This window comes from Drosophila suzukii, chromosome 3, assembly GCF_043229965.1.
Source record: "Drosophila suzukii chromosome 3, CBGP_Dsuzu_IsoJpt1.0, whole genome shotgun sequence".
NCBI lineage: Eukaryota > Metazoa > Arthropoda > Insecta > Diptera > Drosophilidae > Drosophila > Drosophila suzukii.
In genome coordinates this window covers 1,310,698-1,326,599 of record NC_092082.1, presented here as the reverse complement: position 1 = coordinate 1,326,599, position 15,902 = coordinate 1,310,698, and positions in this window count along the sequence as shown.

The following is a 15,902-nucleotide window of genomic DNA, read 5'->3' as shown; positions in this document are numbered from 1 at the left end:
TCTCCGTCTCCCCAAATATGCATTGACAATTACATGCAGCCTACAGACCCCGTTCCATCCTGTCCACGATGCCCACCCATTCTCGTGGAGAAATGTTGCCTGCGCCTATCATTATTTTCAGTTAGGAGCGGTCTACGATTTAGAAACCAGAGTCCTTTTGCATTGGCGAAATTTGCACTGCGAAAAAGGACAAGGAGATTTCATATGAGGGTAAATCGTAAAAAGTAAGACAGAGATTTATCATTTAAAAAAATATGAAAAACTTCTAGGTTCAATTTACGGTGATTTTCACAGGAATATATCTAGAGAGAACTAACAACTATAACCTCACCGAATGCATTTACCAATCCTCTTGATTTTTGATAGAGAGTGACTGCTAGGGCACCCCCAAAAATAATGTCTAATATGTTGAAATATTTATAGTTCTCAGTGTACTTAAATTACGCATGAGGGTAACAGGGGGCGAGGTCATTCTCTCAGTGATATATTTTAGTTTTGTAGAATTTCGCAAATGCCAACCGCCGTTCGACATTTGTTATTGTTGCTGCTGTGGCGTCGTCATCGAAGCGAAGACAATATCTGCCTAGGGGCAGCAGGGGGTTAACAGGGAGGAGGGGTTAAAGGCTTTATGCCGCAGTTGGCAATATTCGCGTTTCGAAAGACTTGATAGGCCCATCTATTTCCAGATTAATATTCCCGAAAACCCAAAAATTCCTAAAACCCCTAATAAGGAAACAACCCAAGTGGGAAAAGGGGTTAAGGCTCCAGTTAGCTCCCCTGTCTATGCATACTGAATGCGAATCCAATACTAAACAAAAATATGAGTTACGCACGAAATAAAGAGCCGGCCTGAGCCGCAGTGGAAGAAAATTGCATAAGAAATCAAAATCAAATCAAAATTGTCATAATAAAACTGCATAGCCGGCAATCCATGCCTTATTCAGCAGGTGAACGAGAAAGAGAGGGCTGTGGCCGGGAGAAAGAGAGGGGTATAGCCAGGGAGAAAGAGACGGGAGATGGGGAATGCAATCAGGAGCCGAGAGCTTTATGTAGAACAAAACAAATTAATAGAATTGTTAAATGTGACAGGCAAATGTGGCGACTACGAGAGCAGAAATCCAACAGGATGGGTTTGGATGGGTGAAATGGTAAAATGGGTGGGCTTCTGGGGGGCGGGGTAGTTAGTAGTATATATGGATTTTCGTTTCTGGCTGCGTGGTGCATACAAAAAGCGCAGACAATGCGATTAGTTGTCGTTGTCGTTGCTGCTGGAGCAAAAGAGCCAGTTGCAGATGGGTTGAAAACTGTGGGGGCAGCAAAATTGGGAAGCCGGCAACGCACAACGCAAAAACCAAATGACGAATGACATTTTATTACGGCACCCAGAGGGGCACGCACATGTCGAAGAGTGGGCGTGGACGAGGGGCCTAGGCTCATGCGACACCCACCACCCACGTCCCACCTCCTAAAAACCCTCCCACCCAACAGCCCATCCCATCCCCTCCTCGGACAGAAACTCATCTTGTATGCAAACTCAAAACTCAAAAATTCCTAGACAAAAGAGTACACACAGGAGGACCGGCAGCAGAATCAGGATACTAGGCAGGATCCTGGAATCACACTGAGAAAAATATGAGCACAGATTCAAATGAATAAATGATATATAAGTGATAACAAAATTAGGTACATCAATATTTTTGAAGTCATTTGTTGTTATTCATATCATATCATATCATAAAATGAGCTATTTAGCTTAGTAATCCCTAAACCATATCCTCAATACCATTTTTGATATTCCAAATTACAGATTTACATTAAAATTGTATTATAATTTATAATCTTGCATATTTCACCAAACTACCTTACCCATGAAATTCTTTAGATAGTTGTAACATTTCCCCCTGTGCAGGATGCAGGATGCAGGACGCCAACTACTAGCCTGCTAGCTAGGACGTCTGTTGATGAATTGGGCCTAGGACCCGGGTGCTCGGAGGTGGAAACGGAGGGCAGCACTGGACCAGTTGCCATGCCGACTGCGAGTTGCAGGCCCAGTTAAATAAATATGAGTTCAATTTTCATTTCGGCAGAGGCAGAGGCAACTACTGCAGGATGGCCAGGACACTGGACACTGGACACTGGACGTGGGACTTTGGACTTCGGACTTTGGCAACGGTTGTTTTTATTGGCGGTTTACTGACCTGCGCCAACGGCAAAAGCGACGGCAAAGGAAAAGCCTCAGACACATTGCGCATACGACACGTAGGCCCCGTTGTGCTGTCAAAATGCGTGAATTCATTCCGATTCGATTGGACTCGCAGTGGCCACATACACCTTCTCGCAGATCCCTAACCCAGGCCCTTTTCCCCAGTTAATATCGAAGGAAACAGCAACAGAAACAGCAACAGCCATCGAAACATAAACAGAAACAGAGTTATGCAAATGTTTACATAACTGGCCGAAAGACTTTTTCGGCATATTAAAACACACTTACCAAACATGGCCAAAACTGAGAGATCTCACGATTGATAGTAAGGGTCCAGTGCGGCGTTTCCTGTTTTGCCCAACAACTCTCGGCCAAAACGAAACGATACGAAACGAACAATTACCAAACATCATTTCCTCGAACATATTTATTAAACCTGTCCAAGGGGAAAAATTCGGGGCGGGGCGGGGGCGCCGCTCTAACAATTGCAAATAAAGTCAATTGCTACTGCAGAAATGCTCGGCGGCAGCGCCCAGCCAAACATATGAAGTTTAGGTTTAGTTTCACTTCGCTTAGTAGAGCCCCGACCTGCCCCGCCCCCTTCTTCCACGCCCCTGGCCACGGCGATTCGCGTAAAAAAGACATTATGGGCGAAGGCAGAGATACAACAAAAATATCAGTAATAAATTTTGGCACGAAACTGGCAACGAAGGTTCAGTTACCCTGGGAAGAAAATAAGGGTTTATTATAGATGGCACAAAATAATTTTTAAAATATGCTCTGGCCTGTTTGAATGCCTAGCATCTTATATTTTGCTTATTCAATGTTTGTAGAACTTAACCCCTTTAGGGTTTTAAATTCAACAAAACAAAACGGTTAGTTTAATATTTGTACTTAGATAGTCTTAAGCTATTCAGATTTATAGTTCCTGAAATGCAAGTGCTCATATATAGTAACTTTATTTTATCAGTTCTTAAGTCTAACATGCACCATCTTCCACAGGGTATGATCAATTACATAGGGCAATCGGAAAGATTCCATGTTGCCGGTGGACGAGATGCGAGATGCAGCCACCGTCGTTGAGGTTGCTGCTTGGTGGTTGCAAGTTGCTGCTGCTGCTGCTGCTGCTGGCGATGATGGGGCACGTTTTCTCGGCGGAGCAGGGGGCACCGCAGTCGGCGATTCTGATTCCGACGCCACCGCAGACGCGTCGTGTTTCTTCGTGGGCGATGCCATGCGGCAGAGTCGAAAGACAACTATTTTGGCTGCTACTGTGCCAGGTTGCAACTGCAACGGCAGCAATAGCAGCAGCACGGCAGCAACATCAGCGTGCCCAACGATGCATGCAAAGCAGTCGCAGTTGTTGCTGCTGTGCAGAGATGTTGCTGCCGTGCTGTTGCTGCTGATGTTGCCGCAAATGATGGCTACAACTTCTTCAGCATCCCGAGACCAAGACGAAGACTGGGATGTGGATGTGGCATTGTGTGTGGCTAACCGACTTTTATTGTTGCCTCGGATTTAGCATATTGCAGCAGCAACTTGTTGCTCGTCGAGGAAGAAAAGGGGGCAATCCAAGACTTCGCCTTCGTCTTCGTCTGCGGCAATTGTTCAAATTTCGAGCTGCTACCGCATGCAAAATATGTGTAATTGTTTGATATAAGTTGTTGCAGCAGCGGCAGCAACGACTAAAAATGTGGCCCATTGTTTTGGGCATGATTTGTTGGGGCTGCCCCCGCCGCATGCCCCTTCTGCATCCCCGCCCCCAAATAGCCCGCATTTATAGTATTGTTAATATTTCGCATATTATGGCAGTGTGGCGTCGTCGCTTTTTGTCGTCATATGTTGCAAGTCTCGATTTGGACATTTCTGCAGCCGCAGCCGTTCACTTAATCGCCGATGTTTATTATACTTTATTATTTGTACTGCCCCGACATCTGCATGGCCTTTTGTTCTTGTCGTGTCCGTCGCCAGATGGATTTTCAATTATTTTCGCACACTTTGCAGGGGGAAACATGATTTTCGAATTATACTCGAGCCGAAAGACCTTGTCATTAAGTAAACAAAATATTGATATTTACATTTCTCATTTACACATGGAAAAAACATAAAAATTTATAAATAATCATGGAGTTCTTAGATTAAAATCAAGGATAGAGGGCTTAAGGGAAATAATTTCCAAGGCTAGAAATACCAGAAAAAGGTATTCACTTTAATTTCACAATTTATGGTAATTAAGTTTTGATACTTTCATTTTGCAACTAAACTAATCTTTTTTAGATTTCATATCAATGACTGAATAAAAGGATACGAATGAAATGTTGTATACCATCAGATACATAAAAAAAGCATAATTAATTTTCTGTCTGGTCTGTACTTTTGTGTACTTCTTCTGATCGATCCAAAATGGGTATTAAATGTGGTTCCCCACCAGAAAAAATCTAACTCCAAGCTTCAATTGAAATACCCACCCTCTTTGCAGGTCGTTAAATATTCCTATTTTATTTTTGCCAGCGAAAAAAATATTAATTTATGTGGCTGTCGTATGTGTAGTATATTTGGACGAGGTTGTGTTAATTTTATTTGATTTATTTTTAATGTCGAGGCGAGTATATGTCGCCCCCTTTTTTCGAGCCCCTGCCCTTTGACGGGCGACTCAAGCAAATGGATGTGGATTCGTTGTCCTTTTGCAAGGCGACAGAAAATCAAAACACAAAAACGCATGCACACACCCCGAGAACCCTTCCCCCTCGAACCAGATAACAGCCACCCATGAACAGGGGGCTTTTTTGTCGGCACATGTAGAAAATCAACTAAAAATTCGCGAATTTCTACGCTGGACAACTTCTGTGCCAATCTCCCTTCTAAAACTCCGCGCCACCCACTGCCCCAGACCCCTGGTTTAATTTTTTAACATTTTGCATATTATTTTGTTTGAAGCGCAGTTGGGCACCCCCCTTTTTTACACCCCCTTCCTTCATATCCCCCCGTCCATGTGTCAAACATGCCATTTATATGCGACGAGGCTGCTGCAATGGCGATGTGGGAGTGAAGGATTTCAGAAAACATTTGCCAAAAAATTTTTTTTCAAAGCCTTCAGCTTCAGCAGGAGCCACGACGCATTGTACGCCGGGAAATTTGAAACTCGATAGACAAAAAACAAGCCGGACAAGCAATAGAAAAAGGAAAATCCACAGCCCTCTTGATGCCCCGTCCTTTGATTCGTAATATTTTTTCTACGGATAGATTTTCGCTTGATTTTTACTGCACTCAGGACTCGAAACGCCGCCTGCGACTCTGTTGCTGTCTGCATTTTCCGTTTGTCCTTTTTCCCACTGTCCAGGAAAAAGCGAAAAGCGAAAAAGCGGCTGCCTGTCGATTTTCCTATGCCGACGCATCTGCAGGAGAAAGGGCTGCAAAAAATAGCAAAGGAAAAAAGAAAAGTAAGGTGGAAAGCGGCAATAAAACTAAGCAAAAAACGCATTTAGTATAAGGGCCTGACATGTGACAGAGTGGAAAGGACATAAGGACGTCCTGCGTGTGTGTGGGCGTCTGTTTGTGTTTTGTGTTTGTCTCCCTGCAGATATCTCCTCTTGCAGGCACTTGCCTCAAAAGGAGTGGGCACACACCATATATATCGGGGGGTCGGGGCTATCTGGGGTGTGTCCACAAAGGCATGGCCAACGCATCGAAATTGGTCACATTTTTTGAAAAGAACTACAAATTGTTACGGCAGCCTGGGCCTTCTGTTTCTGAATCCAAATCCATAGTTACTGCCTACTTTAAGGCGCCCCAAGGGCATCGATTCCGGTTAATCCGAGAGGAAAGATCTTAATGCGAAAAGCGCCTCAGTGAAAGCTATGATAAGGATTTCAAGGGATGTGGCTTAAAAAAATGCAAGGAATTTAAATAGTCTGTAGAAATAATCTGTATATCTGGAGGAGCTTACTGGGTAATTAAAATCCCTCAGTGGAAATATTTTGTAGGCCTCAGTAGTCCTTTGTGTCAATTATATAACTGCAGTTTAATAACCGATTTTGAAATCACCTAAGGAAGCATTTAAAAGTATGCAGTAAACATTAGAAATCATTCATTCTTCCAATTGAAAATATATTGTTGCCTACTTTTGGACACCTTTATAAAAAACTATAACAAGTTATAGTTTTGGCGTTGTTTTTCCAGCCGGATAGAATTAATAGAGTGTTTTCCGTTGACAACCCCCTTGAACAACCATTATCCAGTGTTTGTTCGATTCGTTTCGATTGCGAAATGCACACAAATCGACCTCTGATCAACGTCAGTGTTATATAGTACATTTGCCTTAATCACCAACAGCGCACAGCTGAACTGCGGACTAATTAATGGTTACCCCTCCTCAGCCGTACGCCCATGAAATGTGCGGTTTTGTTGCTGCTGCTGCTGAAAAAAAGGAAATGCAAACTGACTAACTGCAATGCAAATAAAATGTGCAGCAGTGGCAACAAACAAGAGTGAGTGATAAAGTTGGCCAAAATGCGCTATCAATTACACGCGGATTTTTGTCCATTGATGTGGAGGGGGGGCCAAAAGGGGGGCTCTGTCCACCTGCAACAGCTTTATGTTGACACGTGCAACATGCTGTTAACACCAACAATCCGTATGTGTGAGTGCCAGCAACACTTTCGCTTTCAAACGCATTTCGCGTGAATTGCAAAAAATAAAAATAAAGAGCTGCATTTGTGGGTGAGTTGCATGTGCAACACATGTGTGTGGGTGCGAGTGTGTTTCGATGTGTTGCTGCTGCAGCAAAACGCACTGTTGCATGCAATAGCAGCAGCAACAACAGCAACACTGGGGCAACAACATGAACAACCGCATGACAGCAACACTTTTTACGCGTGTTTTTTGCACTCGTGCTCGTGTCGACGGCCATGTGTGTGTACTTTTTCACACACAATTTGTGTTCCCCTACGAGTGTGTGTGTGGGTGTGAGTGTGTGTTGTTGCTGCCGCTGCTAGTGGCTTTTGTTGTGACATTTAATAGCTATACAATGGCTAATAGTTTCCACGTGCCACCGATTTTCATTCATAAAACGACCACTTAAACTGCCAGGACCAACATGTTGCGATCGTCCTTTTTTAGGAGGATGGAGATTTCTGAAATACCAACAGCAGCATAACCCATGGGGTAATATAAAGGATCAATAAAGAAGTAGTTTAACTATCCTGGCAAGAAAGATGTATAAGGCAGAAATACTATCCACTGCCACCATATAGATACGATTACCCATGATAACCGGACTCCCAGTTTAATGAACACAATTTCAAATCTCAAAAATTACAAGTACTAAATATTTAAGCTAAGCAACTAGATTAGGTTTGATTTTTAAGGAGCTGTACTAAGCTAAATTCGTTTAAACTTAATATCATCTATTTTAAACTTAATATATAACATTTTTGTAGAGTTTTCTGCATTGGTGAATGTGTCTATATGAAACGCTTTACTAATTTACCAACGCGTTCGATTTCCTAGAATGGATGGCTATTGTGATTGTTATTTGTTTTATTTATAGTTATTTTAAAAAAACTTTTTACCTACCTTTACCTATTTTTCAACATATCATATCGTATTTTGTATAGGCTAAAACTAGGTATACACAAGTATATTATTCCTAAGAACCTAATTCATCTGTGCCCTTTATAAATAACACTGTTATCTCGGAGACCTTAACATGCATTGGCAATCAAGAGAGCTTAGAGGCCATTAAGAAAAAAGAAAACGGTGTCAACCGGTCATCGTGTGTCCAACTTGCCCCGTGTCCTGCATCAATTTGCATTCCCCCGCCCACTTTTCCGCCCCCGCCCACCGTGACAACATTGCGATAAAAATCAGTTTGAAAAAGCCATGAGGTGAGCCACAAATTTGCGGTCAATTGGGCTTTTGGCCTGTTGCCGCAACAATGGACAAACAGACGACCCAACTGGATGTGCATGTGCAACAAAAATGCATCGACAGCGAGGCGGGGCCAAAAAGCCAGGAGCCTCCGATATTGACCCTGCTTCAAAATCATTTTTTCCCCGCTGCATTTTCACACATTTTCACACTTCAGCAGAACGGAAAACGGAAAAAAGGCGACAGGCCGCTGCATAAAAAGTGCAACAATTCAAATGGCCCAAAAATCGAAAGGGGGCGCAGAGATGAGAAGCCTACTGCAAAAATTCATGCAAAAATCGGATCGGCGCGTGCGAAAGTGGAAAGTGGAAAAAAATCAATGCAACAGCCACCGCAAACAAGTGGTCAGGGGCGGGGAAGAGGGGGCGTGGCAGGGGGAAAACCAGGCGAGTGCAGCGTGGATTGAAATCCCTAATAATCGCGATGAATGCACTTCTGCCATAAAAAAGCAAGAGAGAACAACAAGGGGGAACCCCGTAAAAATGGTTGGGAAAAAATGCAAAAATTCTGGATGCTGTGGAGGGGGGTTTCGGAAAAAAGGGGGGCCCAAGCGAGGCCTGAATGGAAATGACCTTCACTGATTTTTACGCTTTTTTACCAACATGGTCAGGACATTGATATGCAGCGCAGGATAATCGCGGCCAGTGCAATCAAAGTGCAGTGCAGCAGAAAAGGGGTGGTGAAGGGGGCTCGAAACGAGGCTGAAAAGGGGGCAAAAAAGGGGTGCCTTTTGGCCATTTTTTCTGCACCCATTTCGCGACGGGCTGCCAACTGTTGAGCCCACTGCAACCGCTGCAAAAAAGGGGGAGGGACCGGGATCTCTGGCCGTGCGACCTTGACGCGTGTGCCGCATGCTGAACAATCGAATGGACAGCCAAATTGGCGGCATCATCATCATGGGCATCATGGTCATCATCATCCCGCTCCATTTTTTCCGGCTGCACTTTCTGGCCGCGATGCATCGCTTTTTTCGCTGTCATTGGCAACCTGCAACACACAGCGAAACATTTTTCGGGGGCACGGCCCCCGTTTTCGGGTCGCGTTTTCGTGCGTGCCACTGCCCATTGAACAGCCGCGTTGCATGTAGTCGGATTCGCAGCCAGTACCAGTGCCCACCCCCAATTTGCCACGCCCCACCCCCACGCGCCTTTTTTTCCCGCCCCCTCCGGTTGCACCGGGAAAATTTTCATTCATGCATTTTGTGTGTGCGTCGCGAGCAAATTCATTCAGTTTCAATGCCTCATTCATGGGAATGCCAAAGTGCGGAGGGGTTTTTCCGCGGGGCGGGCAGGGGCTTCGTTTTTTGCCGCCTGGTGGCTTTGACTTTGGCCAGGTGTTGACGGCCCACACAGGTGTGAAATCAAAGGAGAGGAGGGCCCTTAGAAAACACCTTGTGCAGCTAATCACCATCTTATAGAAACTGCAGTTCAGCCCTTTTAATGTTAAAACAAGGAAGAACGCTATAGTCGAGTACCTCGACTATCAGATACCCGTTACTCAGCTAAATGGAGATATGCAAGCAGCAAAGCGAGATTAAAATGCGCCACCTACCGGCGGTATACAGATTTAAGCGTTATGGGCGTTAGAGTGGGCGTGGCAAATTTTTTTTTGGACCAATCGATAGGTATTGTCGAGACCAATACATTTCAGTTAAAATTTTTTATCTAGCATAACAATTTTGGGCGTCACAGGTTTTCGCGGTTTGTGGGAGTTAGAGTGGGCGTGGCAAATTTCTTTTTGGATCAATCGATAGGTATTGACGAGACCAATACATTTCAGTTAAAATTTTTTATCTAGCATGAAAATTGTGGGCGTCACAGGTTTTCGCGGTTTGTAGGCGTTAAAGTGGGCGTGGCAAACTTTTTTTTGGATCAATCGATAGGTATTGATGAGAACAATACATTTCAGCTAAAATTTTTATTCTAGTATCAAAACTGTAGGAGCCACAGTTTTGGGCGGTTTGTGGGCGTTAGAGTGGGCGTGGCACTGTGCTGAAACAAACTTGCGCTGCGTAAGAAGCTCAGGAATCTGCACGCCAAATCTCAATAGCCTAGCTCCCATAGTTTCCGAGATCTCAGCGTTCATCCGGACGGACAGACAGACGGACAGACGGACAGACGGACAGACGGACAGACGGACAGACGGACATGGCTAGATCGACTCGGCTAGTGATCCTGATCAAGAATATATATACTTTATGGGGTCGGAAACGCTTCCTTCTGCCTGTTACATACTTTCCGACGAATCTAGTATACCCTTTTACTCTACGAGTAACGGGTATAACGAGAGTTGTTGTATAAGGGTAATGCAAATCCCCATAGAGAAACTAAAAAGGTAAAACCCCAAAATGAGAAAAAGGAGTTATCCAAAATAATCAGAGTTAATCTCTTAAAAATATATTTTATCAATTATTTACTTTTATGTTCTGATAAGTTATCTCATCAAAAGTAAATTTATTTCAACCTCCTTAAGAAATCAAAAACAAGCCCAATACCTTTTCAGTTTGTCACTGCACCTTTCCTTATATCCTTCCATAAACAAAAAATAACTCAGTTGGTAATGATTCCGCCCCGACTTCAAACAAATCCCCTGGCAATTACCCGAAGTTCCCCTTCTGGATTTCAGCCTCCTTATAATAATCGTGCATTGTCAAACACCGCTGGCAATTATAAGGAATCTTCCCCCTGGCAAAGATGAACACAGCCTCAAAGATTTCCACCTCGAATATTTTTCGTTTTGTTTTTAATATTTCTGCTGCCGCTTTTAATTAGTCTGGCAGTCGTTTGAGCGCTTTTTGTGACAGTTCCTTGAGCAGGACTTTGATTAGTGGCATTCTCCTTGGTGCACCAATCACTGCTGCCTCGCGGAAATTATGTCAGTGAGGGCTTAAAGGCGGGCTCTTAAAGGTTTAAGGTGCAGCGGCTGCTGGCGAAGTGGACACATGTGCTAATCCCTCCCAGAAGGATGCAGCCTCGATGGCCTCCCCGACCAGACCACATGGCCTAACAACTTGCAACAACAGACGTCGTCGTCTGTCGATCCCCACCGACAAATACAATAAAAAAAGAAATTATTTGCCTGCGTCTGCACTTGAACCGGGGGCATGGGCGTGGCAGCGGAGGCGTTCATTTGTATATAAGTGCAGGGGGTGGCTGGGGGTTCCTGGCTGGATGCTCCAAAGGAGCGACAATGGCCAAGTGGAAGCGGAAGCGACGCAATGCAATCAAATGGCGCAGCGCGCAAAATCTACAAAAACACAATCGCACACACATGGGCAAATACAGGCAGCAGATGGACACACATGCAGCATGGGCGGTGGCTGATGAGAAGGGGGGTCGGGGAACAGAGGACACTGGACACTGGACACTGGCAACTTGCAACGCACGCGAAAATCTTGCCAGTGGGGCGCCCGGGAAACTGGAAAGCCCAGGATCCCAGGACCTCTTCCTGTTCGCCTGCAAACAGTCCTCGGTACAGTTGCGCCGTCTAAGCCTGCTGGCTTCAGCAGGAGCAGCATCCGCCGAAAGGGGACTCCCCTCTCCGGCCTCTCAGGCCTGACCATCCACCACCCCCTTCTGACCATGTTTTCGCGTTCGTTTTGCCGCGTTAACTGTCCATCAATGCGGGCCCAATGGGGGAGTGCACTGCGCGAAACGGCAAAAGGGGAGTTACTCTAAAACGGAATCTAAAAAATGAATACCCAAATTATTTTCCAAGGATTTTAGGAACATTTTATATCAAGATTTTTAAGCTTAAAATGGGTATAAATATTTATAGAAAAGATACATCCAATAAAGATGATTAGGCCTCCAAAAAACATCCCTATTTGCACTTGATATAATATAATAAATTTAATGTTATGGTTAGTAAGGATTTTTTACAGAATGTTCTTCTAAAAATTATATCTTTATCACAAAAAATTACATATTTAAATTGTGTATAGAAATCGATTACATTTTCAGGATAAAAATTCCATATTTCTGGCAGATCCTAAAGAGATAATATTTTTCCTGGTGCATCTGTTTCTAACTCAGGCGTAGGTCTCGTCCTCGTCCTCGTCCTCATCATCGTCCTCGGCCTTTTCCACGTCCTGGTGCTCGTCCTCCGTCGCGTTCTCATTCTCATTCTCGGCCGGCTGTCTATCTGTTTGTGTCTGTGGCATGCACCCCTCTACCTGATCCCCGACTGCTCAATCCTGGCCCGCAGCCCCACCCGTTAACCCCAGGATGCCCTGGATGGACGCCCCATCCTGGGGTCCAGTCCCCAGTACCCAGAACCCGGTCCTCAGCCCCAGCCCCTCATCCACGATTCGTTTCCCAATCAGACAGCCAGCGGCATCGTTAGCAACGCAACGCAACGAAACGCGACTCCCGGAGTTCGCCTGCATTCGCAAGTTCCAAGTTTCGTTGCAACCCCGATGGTCAGCAGCTCGGACTTCCACGTCCACCCCGGCCACCAATCCACGGACTCGAAACCCCCTCCACGACCCCCTTTTAAGCCCTTTTTCATTGCCCATACGCCCTCGAGGGGGTTTTATTGCGCTAGGCATTTTTGCATATTTGAGGCATCATCGCTCATCGCTTTTGTGTGTAAGCCAACTTTTAGACATGGTCGAAGGTAAAAACAGCGGCAGGAGCAGAGGCTGGAAAGCAGAAGCAGCAGCTGAGGACCAAGAATCGCAAAGGGCTAGCCTTTTGTGCCACCCATTTTCTGCATTCTCTAAGCTGCAACGTCGCCGTCGCTGTTGCACTCTTCTATTTGCCGTTTTAATATGCAACATTTTTTCCCGCTGATCTCCCCGCCGGCCATGCCCCATCCCAGTATCCATTTTACCCTCATGTGTGTACGTTTGGTCACCTCAATGGTCGCAGCCTCGAGCACTGAGAACAAAAAATGGAAGGCCTTATCTACAAGATACTTGTTCTGTTAATTAGGAGAATTATAAGAACCAATATGGAGAACAAGATATTATTTTAAATAATATTTTCAGCTTATAAAAAATGTCTTTTCTTTCTAGGGTTTCAATAGGGCTCTTAAATAACTGATATGTACTTGACTTAAAATATTGTCAGTATAATAATTTCCATTGCGAGACTTCCAAGTATATAGTAGATTTTAGTCTTAAGTTAATTTTACATGAACAACAATTCTCTTTACGTATCGTTCAAAGCTTTTCTTATGATTCGGTTCAATTCGCACACACAGTTTCTTTTTAAGTTTACTTGATCCCAAAACAAAGATGAGCAACGTTCCTTTTCTGGTTCTGATAATAATAAGAATGTTATAAGTATATTATTATAATTTTTAATTTCTACGCAACCTATTGATATAATATGATATGATAAAACATTTTTCAACAATCTTACAAAGAATATGATATTTCATTAAAACAGATTTGATTTAGTTAAGAGTCGAACTTTGGTGATGCGTGGATAAGATTTCTTGCGTATTTTGGTGACATCAAAGTATTGATTAAACTAATTTTCGGCCAGTGCATTCACACTCATGGCAACCGTTTTATTTGTTTGTTTGCTTGTTCGTTCACTCATGTGTGTGGGTCAGACGGCGACCTCCGCCCCTCCCCTCCGCAACTTTGTCTGTTTGGCTCAAATGTTGTCATCTTTCCCCGCACACACACTCACTACACACTACACCCCCTTAAGCCCCCAAAAACACCCCGGCCCACCCACTTTCGGCCTTTCGCAGAGGCTTTCGTCGCTTTTTTGGACATCCGCAGCCAGTGGATTCTATCCTGGATGCTATCCTCCGAACCTGCGTCCACGTCTCCACTTCTCCGCATCTGCGATGTCCTTTCACGTCCGCGTCATCGTTTTGCTCGTCAGCGTCGTCGTCACCAGTTAAATACATAAATTTTCGTATAAACGCGTTCTGCAGTCGCGAGCCTAGCAGCCATTTCCCATTTTCCATTTCCCAGGGCCCGCTTTCCCGCCTTTCACCCCCCTTTCACTAGATGGCGCGCAACAACAAACAACTTAGAGAATGCGTGATGCATTTTCGGGTTCCTGCGTTTGATCCAAATTTTGTTTGCTGCAATTCATTTGTTGCTATAAGCCAAATACAGTGGGATCTAATTGGGATAGTTGGATGGGAAAATAAACCAAAAATATCGAAGATATATTAAGGAAGTTCAAAGATAATACATACATAGGAAAAATCAATTATCATAAATGCATTGAAAATCAACAAACACAAAATAAAAAAAAAACAAAAAAGAAAAGATGTTCAAGTGATTTTCTGATAAAAACATCATAAAAGTTTGTAAAGTCTTGGAATTAATAATAAAACATGGAAATAAATGATATACAACTAGAACAGATAAACCATATATAATTTGTCCAGCTGTTATATAATGAAATCTATTTTACCGGTTGGATCAACGATATGTTATTAATCATATTGTTATTGTATCAAAGAATAATCGGACCTGGTAAAATCAAATATACTGTTTAGATCGAGATGTATCTCAAAGTATCTGTTATATACTGAGAGAAAAATCTATTTGGGCTATTACTAAAATTAGACGTTTATGGTTTTTATACCTGGTATTTAAGTAAATCATGTGCCAATGATTTTCCCAATTAAATTACTGAGTTTATTACCCCCTATATTTAAGAAAAGTTATCCCAACCGAATACGAAAAGACCCATATGAATAATAAATTAGTTAATGACACGTATTCATTGAAATAATAGCGATACAGCAGTAGAAAGACACAATTCATAAAAACAATTTCGAGGGCTAGCCATTAATAAGCAAAAGTATCACTTAGCGTCATTAAAACGGCGGAAATGAGTGAGTAAAGGCATTAAAATCGCATTCGGAGTTGCCAGGTGAATACTGAGTACTGAGTACTGAGCAACTTGATCGAAGGAGAATACCTGCCGATCGCGTATTTTTCCCCTTTTTCGCGACTCGATTCATGGCCGATGTTTATTATAATGTAACCGAACTGAAAAAGCAGCCGCCATTTGCCAGTCACGAAAAAAATTATGCATAATTTATGACTGGCTGCGGTGGACCCCCCTACTCGCCCCCTCTCGCTCGCTCACCTTGATTGTACCGCTATAGCTTCGTCCCGCTCGCACTCGTGCGAATTTATTTATTTTCGCTGGATTTGTATTTCTTTATTTTATGTTTTGCATATTATAAATGCGCAAGGCAATAAAAAAATACGAATAGTCGTAAACACATATGGGGAATTACCCACACAGAGGCGGAAAATCGAGGCTGACCAGTCTCAAACGCCAGTGCCCCGCCCTCCGCCCCTTCGGCCCCCTGCCACCCCACAGAACCCCCTCCCCGAGAGAGCGAGGAAAATAGTGGAAAACTGCAGGTGCAGCCAAAGGCTGAAAGAAAGAGAAACGTCTCTTAAGTGCCGTCTCTCTCGCGAAAGAGAGAGCACGACTCGACTCTCCAAATTCGCCGCACATCTTGTTTTCGCCTAAGCATTTGTTTACAATGCACGAGCGGCAGCGACGTCGGCAGAGGCGTCGACAGCGAAGAGAGTTTTTCAGGGGGGCTACAGCCGAAGGAGGTGTTTAGTGGGAGGGGTAGGATGGGGTACCCCTCGAACGGAACTAATTAATGAAGCATCTTTCAGCCGAGTTTTGTTCCTAGTCGGAGGAGAAATGCGTGAGGGAAGGAAAGTGTGGGGGGGGGGGGGGGTCTATTGAAGAAGAACAGAGAGAGAGGGGCTATAATTTGAAAGAGTGATCACTGTTCTTGGACATTATTCCTAATAAATATCAAT